Below are 20,627 nucleotides of genomic sequence, written 5' to 3'. Positions count from 1 at the left end.
CCCACAACTACAGCAGTGACAACCTTAACAACTGCATCGCCCACAACTACAGTGGAAAACACAAGCAATTTACCCACAACTACACCAGCGACAACCTCAAAAACTGCATCACCCACAACTACAGTGGAAAACACAAGCAATTCACACACAACTACAGCAGTGACAACCTCAACAACTACATTACCCACAACTACAGAGGAACATACAAACAATTCACCCACAACTACAGCAGTGACAACCTCAACAACTGCATCACCCACAACTACAGAAGAACATACAAGCAATTCACCCACAACTACAGCAGTGACAACCTCAACAACTGCATCACCCACAACTACAGAGGAATATACAAGCAATTCACCCAAAACTACAGCAGTGACAACCTCAACAACTGCATCACCCACAACTACAGAGAAACATACAAGCAATTCACCCACAACTACAGCAGTGAAAACCTTAACAACTTTGTCACCCACAACTACAGTGGAACGTACAAGCAATTCACCCACAACTACAGCAGTCACAACTTCAACAACTGCATCACCCACAACTACAGAGGAACATACAAGCAATTCACCCACAACTACACCAGTGACAACCTCAACAACTGCATCACCCACAACTACAGCGGAACATACAAGCAATTCACCCACAACTACAGCAGGGACAACCTCAACAACTGCATCACCCACAACTACAGAGGAACATACAAGCAATTCACCCACATCTACTACAGTGACAACCTCAACAACTTCATCACCCACAACTACAGAGGAACATACAAGCAATTCACCCACAACTACACCAGCGACATCCTCAACAACTGCATCACCCACAACTACAGAAGAACATACAAGCAATTCACCCACAACTACACCAGCGACAACCTCAACAACTGCATCACTAACAACTACAGAGGAAAACACAAGCAATTCACCCACAACTACAGAAGTGACAACCTCAACAACTGCATCACCCACAACTACAGAGGAAAACACAAGCAATTCATCCACAACTACAGCAGTGACAACCTCAACAACTGCATCGCCCACAACTACAGTGGAAAACACAAGCAATTTAGCCACAACTACCGCAGTGACAACCTCAACAACTTCATCACCCACAACTACAGAGGTACATACAAGCAATTCACTCACAACTACAGCAGTGACAACCTCAACAACTGCATCACCCACAACTACAGAAGAACATACAAGCAATTCACCCACAACTACAGCAGTGACAACTTCAACAACTGCATCACCCACAACTACAGTGGAACGTACAAGCAATTCACCAACAACTACAGCAGTGACAACCTCAACAACTTCATCACCCACAACTACAGAGGAACACACAAGCTATTCACCCACAGCTACAGCAGTGACAACCTCAACAACTGCATCACCAACAACTACAAAGGAACATACAAGCAATTCACCCACAAGTACAGCAATGACAACCTCAACAACTGCATCGTCCACAACTACAGTGGAAAACACAAGCAATTCACCCACAACTGCAGCAGTGACAACCTCAACAACTGCATCACCCACAACTACAGAGGAAAACACAAGCAATTCACCCACAACTACAGCAGTCACAACCTCAACAACTGCATCGCCCACAACTACAGAGGAAAACAAAAGCAATTCACCCACAATTGCAGCAGTGACAACCTCAACCACTGCATCACCCACAACTACAGAGGAACATACAAGCAATTCACCCAAAACTACAGCAGTGACAACCTCAACAACTGCATCACCAACAACTACAAAGGAACGTACAAGCAATTCACCCACAACTACAGCAGTGACAACCTCAACAACTGTATCACCCACAACTACAGAGGAAAACACAAGCAATTCACCCACAACTACAGCAGTCACAACCTCAACAACTGCATCACCCGCAACAACAGAGCAACATACAAGCAATTCACCCACAACTACAGAAGTGACAACCTCAACAACTGCATCACCCACAACTATAGTGGAGCGTACAAGCAATTCACCCACAACTACAGCAGTGACAACCTCAACAACTTCACCACACACAACTACAGAGGAAAACACAAGCAATTCACCCACAACTACTGCAGTCACAACCTCAACAACTGCATCACCCGCAACAACAGAGCAACATACAAGCAATTCACCCACAACTACAGAAGTGACAACCTCAACAACTGCATCACCCACAACTATAGTGGAGCGTACAAGCAATTCACCCACAACTACAGCAGTGACAACCTTAACAACTTCATCACCCACAACTACAGAGGAACACACAAGCAATTCACCCACAACTACAGCAGTGACAACCTCAACAACTGCATTACCCACAACTACAGAGGAAAACACAAGCAATTCACCCGCAACTACAGCAGTGACAACCTCAACAACTGCATCACCTAAAACTACAGAGGAACATACAAGCAATTCACCCACAACTGCAGCAGTGACAACCTCAACAACTGCATCAGCCACAACTACAGAGGAACATACAAGCAATTCACCCACAACTACAACAGTCACAATATCAACAACTGCATCACCCACAACTACAGCGGAACATACAAGCAATTCACCCACAACTACAGCAGTGACAACCTCAACAACTGCATCACCCACAACTACAGAGGAACTTACAAGCAATTCACCCACAACTACAGCAGTGACAACCTCAACAACTGCATCACCAAAAACTACAAAGGAACATACAAGCAATTCACCAACAAGTACAGCAGTGACAACCTCAACAACTGCATTGCGCACAACTAAAGTGGAAAACACAAGCAATTCACCCACAACTAAAGCAGTGACAACCTCAACAACTGCATCACCCAGAACTACAGAAGAACATACAAGCAATTCACCCACAACTACAGCAGTGACAACCTCAACAACCGCATCACCCACAACTACAGTGGAAAACACAAGCAATTTACCCACAACTACAGCAGTGACAACCTCAACAACTTCATCACCCACAACGATAGAGGAACATACAAGCAATTCACCCACAACTACACCAGCGACAACCTCAACTACTGCATCACCCACAACTACAGCGGAACATACAAGCAATTCACCCACAACTACAGCAGTGACAACCTCAACAACTGCATCACCCACAACTACAGAGGAACATACAAGCAATTCACCCACAACTACAGCAGTGACAACCTCAACAACTGCATCGCCCACAACTACAGTGGAAAACACAAGCAATTTACCCACAACTACAGCAGTGAAAACCTCAACAACTACATCACCCACAACTACAGAGGAATATACAAGCAATTCACCCACAACTACAGCAGTGACAACCTCAACAACTGCATCACCCACAACAACAGAGGAACATACAAGCAATTCACCCACATCTACTACAGTGACAACCTCAACAACTTCATCACCCACAACTACAGAGGAACATACAAGCAATTCACCCACAACTACACCAGCGACAACCTCAACAACTGCATCACCCACAACTACAGAAGAACATACAAGCAATTCACCCACAACTACACCAGCGACAACCTCAACAACTGCATCACTTACAACTACAGAGGAAAACACAAGCAATTCACCCACAACTACAGAAGTGACAACCTCAACAACTGCATCACCCACAACTACAGAGGAAAACACAAGCAATTCATCCACAACTACAGCAGTGACAACCTCAACAACTGCATCGCCCACAACTACAGTGGAAAACACAAGCAATTTAGCCACAACTACCGCAGTGACAACCTCAACAACTTCATCACCCACAACTACAGAGGTACATACAAGCAATTCACTCACAACTACAGCAGTGACAACCTCAACAACTGCATCACCCACAACTACAGAAGAACATACAAGCAATTCACCCACAACTACAGCAGTGACAACTTCAACAACTGCATCACCCACAACTACAGTGGAACGTACAAGCAATTCACCAACAACTACAGCAGTGACAACCTCAACAACTTCATCACCCACAACTACAGAGGAACACACAAGCTATTCACCCACAGCTACAGCAGTGACAACCTCAACAACTGCATCACCAACAACTACAAAGGAACATACAAGCAATTCACCCACAAGTACAGCAATGACAACCTCAACAACTGCATCGTCCACAACTACAGTGGAAAACACAAGCAATTCACCCACAACTGCAGCAGTGACAACCTCAACAACTGCATCACCCACAACTACAGAGGAAAACACAAGCAATTCACCCACAACTACAGCAGTCACAACCTCAACAACTGCATCGCCCACAACTACAGAGGAAAACAAAAGCAATTCACCCACAATTGCAGCAGTGACAACCTCAACAACTGCATCACCCACAACTACAGAGGAACATACAAGCAATTCACCCAAAACTACAGCAGTGACAACCTCAACAACTGCATCACCAACAACTACAAAGGAACGTACAAGCAATTCACCCACAACTACAGCAGTGACAACCTCAACAACTGTATCACCCACAACTACAGAGGAAAACACAAGCAATTCACCCACAACTACAGCAGTCACAACCTCAACAACTGCATCACCCGCAACAACAGAGCAACATACAAGCAATTCACCCACAACTACAGAAGTGACAACCTCAACAACTGCATCACCCACAACTATAGTGGAGCGTACAAGCAATTCACCCACAACTACAGCAGGGACAACCTCAACAACTTCACCACACACAACTACAGAGGAACACACAAGCAATTCACCCACAACTACAGCAGTGACAACCTCAACAACTGCATCACCAAAAACTACAAAGGAACATATAAGCAATTCACCAACAAGTACAGCAGTGACAACCTCAACAACTGCATTGCGCACAACTAAAGTGGAAAACACAAGCAATTCACCCACAACTAAAGCAGTGACAACCTCAACAACTGCATCACCCACAACTACAGAAGAACATACAAGCAATTCACCCACAACTACAGCAGTGACAACCTCAATGACTGCATCGCCCACAACTACAGTGGAAAACACAAGCAATTTACCCACAACTACAGCAGTGACAACCTCAACAACTTCATCACCCACAACGATAGAGGAACATACAAGCAATTCACCCACAACTACACCAGCGACAACCTCAACTACTGCATCACCCACAACTACAGCGGAACATACAAGCAATTCACCCACAACTACAGCAGTGACAACCTCAACAACTGCATCACCCACAACTACAGAGGAACATACAAGCAATTCACCCACAACTACAGCAGTGACAACCTCAACAACTGCATCGCCCACAACTACAGTGGAAAACACAAGCAATTTACCCACAACTACAGCAGTGAAAACCTCAACAACTACATCACCCACAACTACAGAGGAATATACAAGCAATTCACCCACAACTACAGCAGTGACAACCTCAACAACTGCATCACCCACAACAACAGAGGAACATACAATCAATTCACCCACAACTACAGCAGTGACAACTTCAACAACTGCATCACCCACAACTACAGTGGAACCTACAAGCAATTCACCCACAACTACAGCAGTGACAACCTTAACAACTTCATCACCCACAACTACAGAGGAACACACAAGCAATTCACCCACAACTACAGCAGTGACAACCTCAACAACTGCATCACCCACAACTACAGAGGAAAACACAAGCAATTCACCCGCAACTACAGCACTGACAACCTCAACAACTGCATCACCTAAAACTACAGAGGAACATACAAGCAATTCACCCACAACTGCAGCAGTGACAACCTCAACAACTGCATCACCCACAACTACAGAGGAAAACACAAGCAATTCACCCACAACTACAGCAGTGACAACCTCAACAACTGTATCACCCACAACTACAGAGGAAAACACAAGCAATTCACCCACAACTACAGCAGTCACAACCTCAACAACTGCATCACCCGCAACAACAGAGCAACATACAAGCAATTCACCCACAACTACAGAAGTGACAACCTCAACAACTGCATCACCCACAACTATAGTGGAGCGTACAAGCAATTCACCCACAACTACAGCAGTGACAACCTCAACAACTTCACCACACACAACTACAGAGGAACACACAAGCAATTCACCCACAACTACAGCAGTGACAACCTCAACAACTGCATCACCAAAAACTACAAAGGAACATACAAGCAATTCACCAACAAGTACAGCAGTGACAACCTCAACAACTGCATTGCGCACAACTAAAGTGGAAAACACAAGCAATTCACCCACAACTAAAGCAGTGACAACCTCAACAACTGCATCACCCACAACTGCAGAAGAACATACAAGCAATTCACCCACAACTACAGCAGTGACAACCTCAACGACTGCATCGCCCACAACTACAGTGGAAAACACAAGCAATTTACCCACAACTACAGCAGTGACAACCTCAACAACTTCATCACCCACAACGATAGAGGAACATACAAGCAATTCACCCACAACTACACCAGCGACAACCTCAACTACTGCATCACCCACAACTACAGCGGAACATACAAGCAATTCACCCACAACTACAGCAGTGACAACCTCAACAACTGCATCACCCACAACTACAGAGGAACATACAAGCAATTCACCCACAACTACAGCAGTGACAACCTCAACAACTGCATCGCCCACAAGTACAGTGGAAAACACAAGCAATTTACCCACAACTACAGCAGTGAAAACCTCAACAACTACATCACCCACAACTACAGAGGAATATACAAGCAATTCACCCACAACTACAGCAGTGACAACCTCAACAACTGCATCACCCACAACAACAGAGGAACATACAAGCAATTCACCCACAACTACAGCAGTGACAACCTCAACAACTGCATCACCCACAACAACAGAGGAACATACAAGCAATTCACCCACAACTACAGCAGTGACAACTTCAACAACTGCATCACCCACAACTACAGTGGAACGTACAAGCAATTCACCCACAACTACAGCAGTGACAACCTTAACAACTTCATCACCCACAACTACAGAGGAACACACAAGCAATTCACCCACAACTACAGCAGTGACAACCTCAGCAACTGCATCACCCACAACTACAGAGGAAAACACAAGCAATTCACCCAAAACTACAGCAGTGACAACCTCAACAACTGCATCACCTAAAACTACAGAGGAACATACAAGCAATTCACCCACAACTGCAGCAGTGACAACCTCAACAACTGCATCACCCACAACTACAGAGGAAAACACAAGCAATTCACCCACAACTACAGCAGTCACAACCTCAACACCTGCATCGCCCACAACTACAGAGGAAAACAAAAGCAATTCACCCACAATTGCAGCAGTGACAACCTCAACAACTGCATCACCCACAACTACAGAGGAACATACAAGCAATTCACCCAAAACTACAGCAGTGACAACCTCAACAACTGCATCACCAACAACTACAAAGGAACATACAAGCAATTCACCCACAACTACAGCAGTGACAACCTCAACAACTGTATCACCCACAACTACAGAGGAAAACACAAGCAATTCACCCACAACTACAGCAGTCACAACCTCAACAACTGCATCACCCGCAACAACAGAGCAACATACAAGCAATTCACCCACAACTACAGAAGTGACAACCTCAACAACTGCATCACCCACAACTATAGTGGAGCGTACAAGCAATTCACCCACAACTACAGCAGTGACAACCTCAACAACTTCACCACACACAACTACAGAGGAACACACAAGCAATTCACCCACAACTACAGCAGTGACAACCTCAACAACTGCATCACCCACAACAACAGAGGAACATACAAGCAATTCACCCACAACTACAGCAGTGACAACCTCAACAACTGCATCACCCACAACAACAGAGGAACATACAAGCAATTCACCCACAACTACAGCAGTGACAACTTCAACAACTGCATCACCCACAACTACAGTGGAACGTACAAGCAATTCACCCACAACTACAGCAGTGACAACCTTAACAACTTCATCACCCACAACTACAGAGGAACACACAAGCAATTCACCCACAACTACAGCAGTGACAACCTCAGCAACTGCATCACCCACAACTACAGAGGAAAACACAAGCAATTCACCCAAAACTACAGCAGTGACAACCTCAACAACTGCATCACCTAAAACTACAGAGGAACATACAAGCAATTCACCCACAACTGCAGCAGTGACAACCTCAACAACTGCATCACCCACAACTACAGAGGAAAACACAAGCAATTCACCCACAACTACAGCAGTCACAACCTCAACACCTGCATCGCCCACAACTACAGAGGAAAACAAAAGCAATTCACCCACAATTGCAGCAGTGACAACCTCAACAACTGCATCACCCACAACTACAGAGGAACATACAAGCAATTCACCCAAAACTACAGCAGTGACAACCTCAACAACTGCATCACCAACAACTACAAAGGAACATACAAGCAATTCACCCACAACTACAGCAGTGACAACCTCAACAACTGTATCACCCACAACTACAGAGGAAAACACAAGCAATTCACCCACAACTACAGCAGTCACAACCTCAACAACTGCATCACCCGCAACAACAGAGCAACATACAAGCAATTCACCCACAACTACAGAAGTGACAACCTCAACAACTGCATCACCCACAACTATAGTGGAGCGTACAAGCAATTCACCCACAACTACAGCAGTGACAACCTCAACAACTTCACCACACACAACTACAGAGGAACACACAAGCAATTCACCCACAACTACAGCAGTGACAACCTCAACAACTGCATCACCAAAAACTACAAAGGAACATACAAGCAATTCACCAACAAGTACAGCAGTGACAACCTCAACAACTGCATTGCGCACAACTAAAGTGGAAAACACAAGCAATTCACCCACAACTAAAGCAGTGACAACCTCAACAACTGCATCACCCACAACTACAGAAGAACATACAAGCAATTCACCCACAACTACAGCAGTGACAACCTCAACGACTGCATCGCCCACAACTACAGTGGAAAACACAAGCAATTTACCCACAACTACAGCAGTGACAACCTCAACAACTTCATCACCCACAACGATAGAGGAACATACAAGCAATTCACCCACAACTACACCAGCGACAACCTCAACTACTGCATCACCCACAACTACAGCGGAACATACAAGCAATTCACCCGCAACTACAGCACTGACAACCTCAACAACTGCATCACCCACAACTACAGAGGAACATACAAGCAATTCACCCACAACTACAGCAGTGACAACCTCAACAACTGCATCGCCCACAACTACAGTGGAAAACACAAGCAATTTACCCACAACTACAGCAGTGAAAACCTCAACAACTACATCACCCACAACTACAGAGGAATATACAAGCAATTCACCCACAACTACAGCAGTGACAACCTCAACAACTGCATCACCCACAACAACAGAGGAACATACAAGAAATTCACCCACAACTACAGCAGTGACAAGTTCAACAACTGCATCACCCACAACTACAGTGGAACGTACAAGCAATTCACCCACAACTACAGCAGTGACAACCTTAACAACTTCATCACCCACAACTACAGAGGAACACACAAGCAATTCACCCACAACTACAGCAGTGACAACCTCAACAACTGCATCACCCACAACTACAGAGGAAAACACAAGCAATTCACCCGCAACTACAGCAGTGACAACCTCAACAACTGCATCACCAACAACTACAAAGGAACATACAAGCAATTCACCCACAAGTACAGCAATGACAACCTCAACAACTGCATCGTCCACAACTACAGTGGAAAACACAAGCAATTCACCCACAACTGCAGCAGTGACAACCTCAACAACTGCATCACCCACAACTACAGAGGAAAACACAAGCAATTCACCCACAACTACAGTAGTCACAACCTCAACACCTGGATCGCCCACAACTACAGAGGAAAACAAAAGCAATTCACCCACAACTACAGCAGTCAGAACCTCAACAACTGCATCACCCACAACTACAGAGGAAAACACAAGCAATTCACCAACAACTACAGCAGTGACAACCTCAACAACTGCATCACGCACAACTACAGTGGAAAACACAAGCAATTCACTCACAACTACAGCAGTGACAACCTCAACAACTGCATCGCCCACAACTACAGTGGAAAACACAAGCAACTCACCCACAACTACAGCAGTGACAACCTCAACAACTGCATCACGCTCAACTACAGTGGAAAACACAAGCAATTCAATCACAACTACAGCAGTGACAACCTCAACAACTGCATCGCCCACAACTACAGTGGAAAACACAAGCAATTTACCCACAACTACACCAGCGACAACCTCAAAAACTGCATCACCCACAACTACAGTGGAAAACACAAGCAATTCACACACAACTACAGCAGTCACAACCTCAACAACTGCATTACCCACAACTACAGAGGAACATACAAACAATTCACCCACAACTACAGCAGTGACAACCTTAACAACTGCATCACCCACAACTACAGAAGAACATACAAGCAATTCACCCACAACTACAGCAGTGACAACCTCAACAACTGCATCACCCACAACTACAGAGGAATATACAAGCAATTCACCCAAAACTACAGCAGTGACAACCTCAACAACTGCATCACCCACAACTACGGAGAAACATACAAGCAATTCACCCACAACTACAGCAGTGACAACCTTAACAACTGCGTCACCCACAACTACAGTGGAACGTACAAGCAATTCACCCACAACTACAGCAGTCACAACCTCAACAACTGCATCACCCACAACTACAGAGGAACATACAAGCAATTCACCCACAACTACACCAGTGACAACCTCAACAACTGCATCACCCACAACTACAGCGGAACATACAAGCAATTCACCCACAACTACAGCAGGGACAACCTCAACAACTGCATTACCCACAACTACAGAGGAACATACAAGCAATTCACCCACATCTACTACAGTGACAACCTCAACAACTTCATCACCCACAACTACAGAGGAACATACAAGCAATTCACCCACAACTACACCAGCGACAACCTCAACAACTGCATCACCCACAACTACAGAAGAACATACAAGCAATTCACCCACAACTACACCAGCGACAACCTCAACAACTGCATCACTTACAACTACAGAGGAAAACACAAGCAATTCACCCACAACTACAGAAGTGACAACCTCAACAACTGCATCACCCACAACTACAAAGGAAAACACAAGCAATTCATCCACAACTACAGCAGTGACAACCTCAACAACTGCATCGCCCACAACTACAGTGGAAAACACAAGCAATTTACCCACAACTACCGCAGTGACAACCTCAACAACTTCATCACCCACAAATACAGAGGTACATACAAGCAATTCACTCACAACTACAGCAGTGACAACCTCAACAACTGCATCACCCACAACTACAGAAGAACATACAAGCAATTCACCCACAACTACAGCAGTGACAACTTCAACAACTGCATCACCCACAACTACAGTGGATCGTACAAGCAATTCACCAACGACTACAGCAGTGACAACCTCAACAACTTCATCACCCACAACTACAGAGGAACACACAAGCTATTCACCCACAACTACAGCAGTGACAACCTCAACAACTGCATCACCAACAACTACAAAGGAACATACAAGCAATTCACCCACAAGTACAGCAATGACAACTTCAACAACTGCATCGTCCACAACTACAGTGGAAAACACAAGCAATTCACCCACAACTGCAGCAGTGACAACCTCAACAACTGCATCACCCACAACTACAGAGGAAAACACAAGCAATTCACCCACAACTACAGCAGTCACAACCTCAACACCTGCATCGCCCACAACTACAGAGGAAAACAAAAGCAATTCACCCACAATTGCAGCAGTGACAACCTCAACAACTGCATCACCCACAACTACAGAGGAACATACAAGCAATTCACCCAAAACTACAGCAGTGACAACCTCAACAACTGCATCACCAACAACTACAAAGGAACATACAAGCAATTCACCCACAACTACAGCAGTGACAACCTCAACAACTGTATCACCCACAACTACAGAGGAAAACACAAGCAATTCACCCACAACTACAGCAGTCACAACCTCAATAACTGCATCACCCGCAACAACAGAGCAACATACAAGCAATTCACCCACAACTACAGAAGTGACAACCTCAACAACTGCATCACCCACAACTATAGTGGAGCGTACAAGCAATTCACCCACAACTACAGCAGTGACAACCTCAACAACTTCACCACACACAACTACAGAGGAACACACAAGCAATTCACCCACAACTACAGCAGTGACAACCTCAACAACTGCATCACCAAAAACTACAAAGGAAGTTACAAGCAATTCACCAACAAGTACAGCAGTGACAACCTCAACAACTGCATTGCGCACAACGAAAGTGGAAAACACAAGCAATTCACCCACAACTAAAGCAGTGACAACCTCAACAACTGCATCACCCACAACTACAGAAGAACATACAAGCAATTCACCCACAACTACAGCAGTGACAACCTCAACGACTGCATCGCCCACAACTACAGTGGAAAACACAAGCAATTTACCCACAACTACAGCAGTGACAACCTCAACAACTTCATCACCCACAACGATAGAGGAACATACAAGCAATTCACCCACAACTACACCAGCGACAACCTCAACTACTGCATCACCCACAACTACAGAGGAACTTACAAGCAATTCACCCACAACTACAGCAGTGACAACCTCAACAACTGCATCACCCACAACTACAAAGGAACATACAAGCAATTCACCCACAACTACAGCAGTGACAACCTCAACAACTGCATCACCCACAACAACAGAGAAACATACAAGCAATTCATCCACAACTACAGCAGTGACAACCTCAACAACTGCATCGTTCACAACTAAAGGAACACTGATGACAACTGTTGCTCCCATAACTACAGGAAAACTAACAACTACTGCTGCGCCCATAACTTCAGAGACACCACCCTTTACTTACAGAAGCTTTAGCTTCACAATTCTGAATTTGGAGTTCGATTTAAGACTTTTAAATCCTGCTGATCCATATTATATTATGACGAAGATCAGAATTGAAACACTGGTGAGCACTGAGTATACTGTCAGTGATTGTGTCTGATCAGGATGGATGGATGGATGGATCGATGGATCGATCGATCGATAGATAGATAGATAGATGATAGATAGATAGATAGATAGATAGATAGATAGATAGATAGATAGATAGATAGATAGATAGATAGATAGATAGATATGAGATAGATAGATAGATAGATAGATAGATAGATAGATAGATAGATAGATAGATAGATAGATAGATATGAGATAGATAGATAGATAGATAGATAGATAGATAGATAGATAGATAGATAGATAGATAGATAGATAGATAGATAGATAGATAGATAGATAGATAGATAGATATAGATAGATATGAGATAGATAGATAGATAGATAGATAGATAGATAGATAGATAGATAGATAGATAGATAGATGGATGGATGGATGGATGGATGGATGGATGGATGGATGGATGGATGGATGGATGGATGGATGGATGGATGGATGGATGGATGGATGGATGGATAGATAGATAGATAGATAGATAGATAGATAGATAGATAGATAGATAGATAGATAGATAGATAGATAGATAGATAGATAGATAGATAGATAGATAGATAGATAGATATAGTTCTATTGGGTTATAGGGCAAAATAACAATTCCATGATTTACATTACAATCGGTGTCGCTGGTGGTTTTTTATTGTATGGTCTGGTCTGACTGATGTCCTCTGTTTTATTCTTTATGTAGGCATATCGGGTGATAAGAAAGAGTTACCCTTCTTGTCAATCTGTAAAAACAATCGCATTCAGGTAAATAATGTTTATAATGAGAATTACAGTAAGGGCTTATTCAGACGAACGGGATATACGTCCGTGCAACGCGCGTGATTTTCACGCGCTTCGCACGGACATATATTAGTCTATGGGGCCGTGCAGACAGGTGCGTGATTTTTACGCTGCGTGACTCCGCAACGAAAAAGGCACGACATGTCCGTTCTTTGGACGCTTTTCGCGCATCACGCACCCACTGAAGTTAATGGGTGCGTGAAAACCACGCATGTCACACAGAAGCACTTCCGTGGGCCGCGCGTGATTCGTGCAACAGCTGTCAAACTATGAATGTAAACAGAAAAGCACCACGTGCTTTTCTGTTTACAAACATCCAAACGGAGTGTCATAATGATTGCGGCTGCGCGAAAAGCACGCAGCCGCGCATCATATGCTGATGTCACACGGAGTTAAGTGCCTTTTGCGCAGGCAAAACGCCGCATTTTTTGCGTGCGCAAAAAGCACACGCTCGTGTGAATCCAGCCTAAATAGTAGATTCAATATCGGAGGAAACTACAAGATGAGGATCCGCTTGGAACCCCAGAATTTGTTTAGTGGATCTTCCGATCATTAGACGGGCAGTAAGTTTGTATGGAAATGTCCGTTTCTTGAGTCTTAAAACTTTCAGGTCACCAGTTTGGGTTCTGCTGATCTTCTATCAGTAAATAAGTGATCGGGGGGGGGGGGGATATTTGTAGGGAATCAGTAATGGGTCCTCACAACATTTATTTTTCTCTACCCCCAGGAAAGGCTCAGTAATCGCCGAAAATGTAGCCGTGTTCCCAAATAGCTCAGTGGTGCCTCCTAGTGATGAGCTGCAGGGGCAGTTTGATAGGGTAGTAAGAGAAGACGGCGGGGTGCTTGAAGAGTGGCAGTTGTTTCCTGTCAGCGCCACATCTGCAGGTGAGATATCCGGATGAATCTTTTCCGGCACTAAAGGGTCTGATATAAAGTTTTTAGAAAAATCAAGAACTGTATTAATTATTTATTTATATATTTGCTCTTTTTTTTTTAAATTAATTTCCTACGCTTTTTATAATTGTTCCTTTTCTTACTTTATTCTATAACGTTTTTAGCAAAATTCAGAACTTCATCATGTATTTATTTATTTGTTTGTTTGCAATTTTGCAAAAATAATGATTATCTTGCGCAGGTGTTGCTGCTACAGACTGGGCGATCCCTGTATACGGCAGGGTTCTGATTGGCTTGATGGTGGCCGCAGTGGTCCTCATCCCCGCAGGGATCTGCTTGGTGCGTAGCTTGTTACCCTATGACAGAAGTACAAAACATAAACTGATCATGTAAAATTAATGTTGGGGTCTTAACGATGTGTAGGGGGATTATACAAGTTCAGTGCGTTCTCTCGGTAAAAATTCCCCTCCGTCCCTTAAGGCCCTGTTCACACAGAGTTTTTTGTTACGTTTTTTGCAACGGAAACCGCGGCAAAAAACGCTGAAAAAAAACGGCCAAAATTGCCTCTCATTGATCTCAATGGGAGGTGGAGGCATTTTTTTCCAGCGAGTGGAAAAAACCGCTTCCGGAAAAAAGAAGCGACATGTCCTATCTTGAGGCGTTTTCCGCCTCAAAAACCCCATTGAAATCAATGGGAGACGGAAAAAATGCTGATGCGTTTTTTGACGTGTTTTTTTTTGGCAAAAAACGCTCACGGTTTTTTCCTTTGCCTATTGAAGAAAGTGGTAACAAAATGCGACAAAAAAATGCGTCAAGCACTTCTAAAAAAACTGAGCTGATTTTTACAGGCAGAATTTGTGCCTGCAAAAAACTCTGTGTGAACACACCCCGACATTTAATATTATATCATAATTTATCTGTATAATTTATTTTTGTATTGTTCAGGGTGGTGAAGGTCCCGCGCAATACCTAGAATTAATCAAATTAAATCTAGAATTCTTATAAGTGAAGATTTACTGATACACAGCTCCAAATCCCCTGCCTCCCTTTGCACAATCATCCTAATTTTGTCTGCCTGCAGTTGCCACTAGGGGGAGCTCCCTACATAGGAGATGTTACAGCCCCATAGAACTCAATAATAAATCTGTATTCAGTGAATATTTGCAGGTCGGGGGCATTTATCCGCAGAGAATGATGGCCATAAATTTGAGGCCCATGAATAAATGGTATTGGGTTGGAAATGTCCTTTAATGCTGATCCTAGAGCCGGATTATAACCACTGTCCCAGCATAAAGGTCCCGACTCCCGAGTGACATCTTCTTCCCTCCCCCGTCCTCCAGGCTTTGCAGACCAAAGTTTTTAACACGGTGGTGAATATCAGTGGAGACTACAACGTGTGAAGACATTGCCGAGGACCTGGAAGAACGGAGAGTCACAAAAAAGAGGTTAGTCGCGGAGACGGAGCAGCGTGGAGACCGACCCCTTCATTCTGTTCTATGGGAGTTACGGAAGCAGCCAAACAAGCACGCCGACTGTTCCCATAAATCCCAAAAAGTGACTATAGAGCTTCCACCTCTCCATTCATTATCGGTCTGGATACGGCGGCCGCTTCACCATTAGAGTTGGGGGATCCCTTGTCCCACACCCACATTTATCAGACATTTATGGCTTATTCCGTGGATGACCCTTTAAGCCCTTGACGTAATAGTCCGGCACTGGCAGGAGTCGTCGGAGGACCAGCGTCGCTCTGCCACTGTGCCCGCGCGAGCAGCAGCAAGACCACGATCCTGCCCCAACAGCCAGGATAAGCAAGAACTCCCATCCTGACAGTTTAACCCCTTAGATGCCAGTCAATAGAACCGCGACATCCAAGGTATGTGACAGAGGGAGGGGACTCCTTCTGTCAGCCAATCGGCACCCCATGACACCGTGCGCCGATGGGTTATTATGGCTGCCAGGAGCCTATACACTTGAGCTGCAGTACCAGGCCCAGCCACAACCAAATATATGGCACTGTAGCTTGGTAAACAGTAAGGGCAGGTTCACACTGAGTATTTTGACGCTGTGTTTGATGTGGAAACTGCATCGGAAACAGCGCCAATAAATGGACGAAATTGCCTCCCATTGATTTCAATGGAAGGCAAAGGCTTTTTTTTCCGCGAGTGGTAAAAACCGCTTGCGGGTGAAAGAAGCGACTTGCCCTTTCTTCAGACGTTTCCGTCTCTGACCTCCCATTGACATCAATGGGAGGCAGAGAAAGCGGTTTTCGTGGTGGTTTTTGCCCGCGGCGCTCAATAGCCGTGAGCGAAAAACTCAACAAATGTTCTGCCAGCAGGTCAAAATCTGCCTCAAAAGGTAGATTTTTTTCCGCTTGCAAATAACTCAGTGTGAACAGGGCCGAGGCGGATTTTTACCTGCCTGCACTTTCTTGCTGCGGTTCTCACCTGTGGCCATTGAGCGTCGCAGGCAAAAAACGCAGCGAAAAATGCTTCTCCTGCCTCCCATTGGTTTCCACGGGAGGTCAGAGGCGGAACCGCTGCATGAAAGAACATGCCGCTTTTCTTTTATCGCGAGCGGCTAAAAGCCGTAGCGGAAAAAGAACACCTCCGCCTCCCATTGAAATCGGACGTATCGGACGTATTTTGGCACTGATTCCGACGTCGTTTCTGCGTCAAAATCAGCACCGAAAAACTGTGTGAACTGGGCCTAAATGTCATGCGGTGCTCCCCTTTAGTCATTGATGGGGTGCCAGGAGTCAAACTCCTACCCATACAATCCTAATGGTGGATCATCAATATTACAGTCCCGGAGAACCCTTCTAAAATATCATCTATAGTTCCAGCGCAGATAACAGGTATAACTGACGAACATTATGCGCTAGTTATGCCGCACGCTGCCCGTCACTGGGCGACATCACCGATATTGTGTTTCTTCTGTTTTTTTATGTTTTATTCGGTTTTAATCCTAATACAGAAGATACGACCGTGCGAGATGTTCGCTGCCGCCTGGATTCCTCCTCCATGTCTTGATGTTCCAGGATCGGCTCTGCTGTGCGGATTCTTTATATTAAAGTGTCCGGTGTTTATATAGCGACAATGAAGTACAAAATATATTTATTGTCTTGTCAATTTTTCAATAAAGTTATTTACCGTTGTAATGAAAGACTCATAGGTTATTCTAATTAATCAACCATCAGCCTCTAGTTGTTCCCTTTCTCCCGTTACAGCAAGCAGAGATATTACAAATGGTCTGAAATTAAAACACTAAATATATTAGAAAGTTATTTATTTTTACATAAAACTCCCTTTAAGGGTGTGTACAGGATAAGAATGGGGCTGAGCTGCAATACCATGCACAACCTGTGGGAATTGGGGCGCTGTTTTTGCAAAAAATCAGCCTTGCTTTTTTAATCCTGGACAACCCCTTTAAAGTTAGATGGTGTAGCCAGAAATGTTGTGAGTAACCTGTGGATTTGGGGGGTTATCGTTCCCTCTGCTGGCTTCTGTAAATGTCCATTATCTCTCTCCATGGCTGCTGAGTGGGTGGGCTCTTCCTGGTTTGATGTCAGAGCTGTGCTGTGTACTGAGCCAATAAGACATCCCCTCCCTGCTGCTCCCTCTCCCCTCTCACAGGATGCTGTGCCATTCAGACAAAGATAAACTGCAGCTTCATCCCCCTCCTCCCTGTCTTTTTACTTTTGGTGACGAGACAGACATCTTGGTGACTGAGGAGGTTTGGGAACAGGAAAAACCACTCAGAAATTGACCTGCGGTTCTGTAATCCGCAGAAAGTCAATTATATTTGCGTAATCGCTGCTTTTGTGTTGCGGGTTTTTCCTCATTGGATTATACTTACCCAGAATTCTGTGTTTCTTCATCCAGACCGACCTCCTGGGATGATGTTTCATCCCATGTGGCTACTGCAGCCAATCACAGACTGGAAGCGGTCACATGGTATAAACCGTCATCCCCGGAGGCCAGTCTGCAGGACGTCAGAGGTTAAATATGTGGGGTTTTTTTAAAGTGCACTTTTCCGGAGCGGTCATTCTGGCCGAAAATCTGCACAACTTGCTGGGGTTTTTGCGGCCACTAGGGAGGTGCCTTTACGCAGCATATCTGCCTTGTGTGAACGTAGCCTAAGGGTATGTGCACACACACTAATTACGTCCGTAATTGACGGACGTATTTCGGCCGCAAGTCCCGGACCGAACACAGTGCAGGGAGCTGGGCTCCTAGCATCTTAGTTATGTACGACGCTAGGAGTCCCTGCCTCTCCGTGGAACTGCTGTCCCGTACTGTAATCATGTTTTCAGTACGGGACATTTGTCCTGCAGCGAGGCAGGGACTCCTAGCGTCGTACATAAGTGTGTACATAAGTGTTCAGTCCGGTACTTGCGGCCGAAATACGTCCGTCATTTACGGACGTAATTAGTGTGTGTGCACATACCCTAAGGCTACGTTCACACTGAGTTTTTTGCACGCAGAAATTCTGCCTCAAAATTCCGTCTGGAATTTTGAGGCAGATTTTCATCTGTCTGCACGCCGTTTTCCGCGTTTTTTTTGCGGCGTTTTTCGCCAGAGGCCATTTAGCGCCTCATGTCAATGGGAGGTCAGAGACGTAAACGCCCGAAGAAAGTGCATGTCGCTTATTTTTCCCGCGAGACGGTTTTTCCGCTCGCGGGAAAAAAACGCCTCCGCCTCCCATTGAAATCAATGGGAGGCATTTTCGGCCATTTTTTGGCGCATTTTCCGACGCGGTTTCCGCGTCAAAAAACTCAGTGTGTACTTACCCTTACTCTACAGATACAGGCCTAACATTATAGGTGTTTACCTTTCATCAAATCTCAAACAAAACCTGTATTCCGTCAGACTGGAGCGCTCAGTAACTTCTGGCACTACCAATATGGGCACCCTGGATGGCATCATGACAGGGGCGCTCTGGTCGTTATATTCCCTCTAAGATTTGAAAATGAAAAATACTGATCCTCTGGTTCCCCTTCACCCCAGGGGGTGAAAAAATTGTATGGCACATGATGTAAAAAGTGTACACCATAAATGCCGACGTTAAGGTGCCGCTACAAATGCGGCGGAGCCGAGGTAATTGCCGCATGGCTGGGCACCGCACGCAGTTCACAGCGAATACAGGTGAAGCACAAAAAACCATGGGGGGAATTTATTAAACACTAAACACCAGTATTCTGGCACATTTTGGCACGCGCCTGTTTTGCGCAAAATTGTGCAACATGTTTTTACTTTTATGCTGCTCTGACAGTTTTTTTAACGGGAACGTGGTCTCCGCGGCCCGAGAAATTCACCATTATGTACACCGAACACTGGCGCAAATTATGGCTTAAATCTACGTCACATCATAGCTGAAGTAGAGTCGACTCTTTGGCGCACAGACGGTCAATGATCCGCTTCTTAATAAATTAGGGAATTTTACTCCAACTTTGTTCATATTGAGAATGAATCACAGGTCTTAATAAGTTCCCCCCGTGTGATCGCTGCAAAACCACAGCAATCTGCGATAAACTGCCTGGATCTTGGTCGCATCGTGTACGGACGACCTAATATGTGCACCCCATGAACGCCTCCGTCACAGGTAATCCTCTATAGACGCCTCCGTCACAGGTAATCCTCTATAGACGCCTCCGTCACAGGTAATCCTCTATAGACGCCTCCGTCACAGGTAATCCT

Source organism: Rhinoderma darwinii, chromosome 7 (genome assembly GCF_050947455.1).
Source record: "Rhinoderma darwinii isolate aRhiDar2 chromosome 7, aRhiDar2.hap1, whole genome shotgun sequence".
Taxonomy (NCBI): Eukaryota; Metazoa; Chordata; class Amphibia; order Anura; family Rhinodermatidae; genus Rhinoderma; species Rhinoderma darwinii.
The sequence above is the reverse complement of the archived record's forward strand: the minus strand, read 5'-3'. Positions refer to the sequence as shown.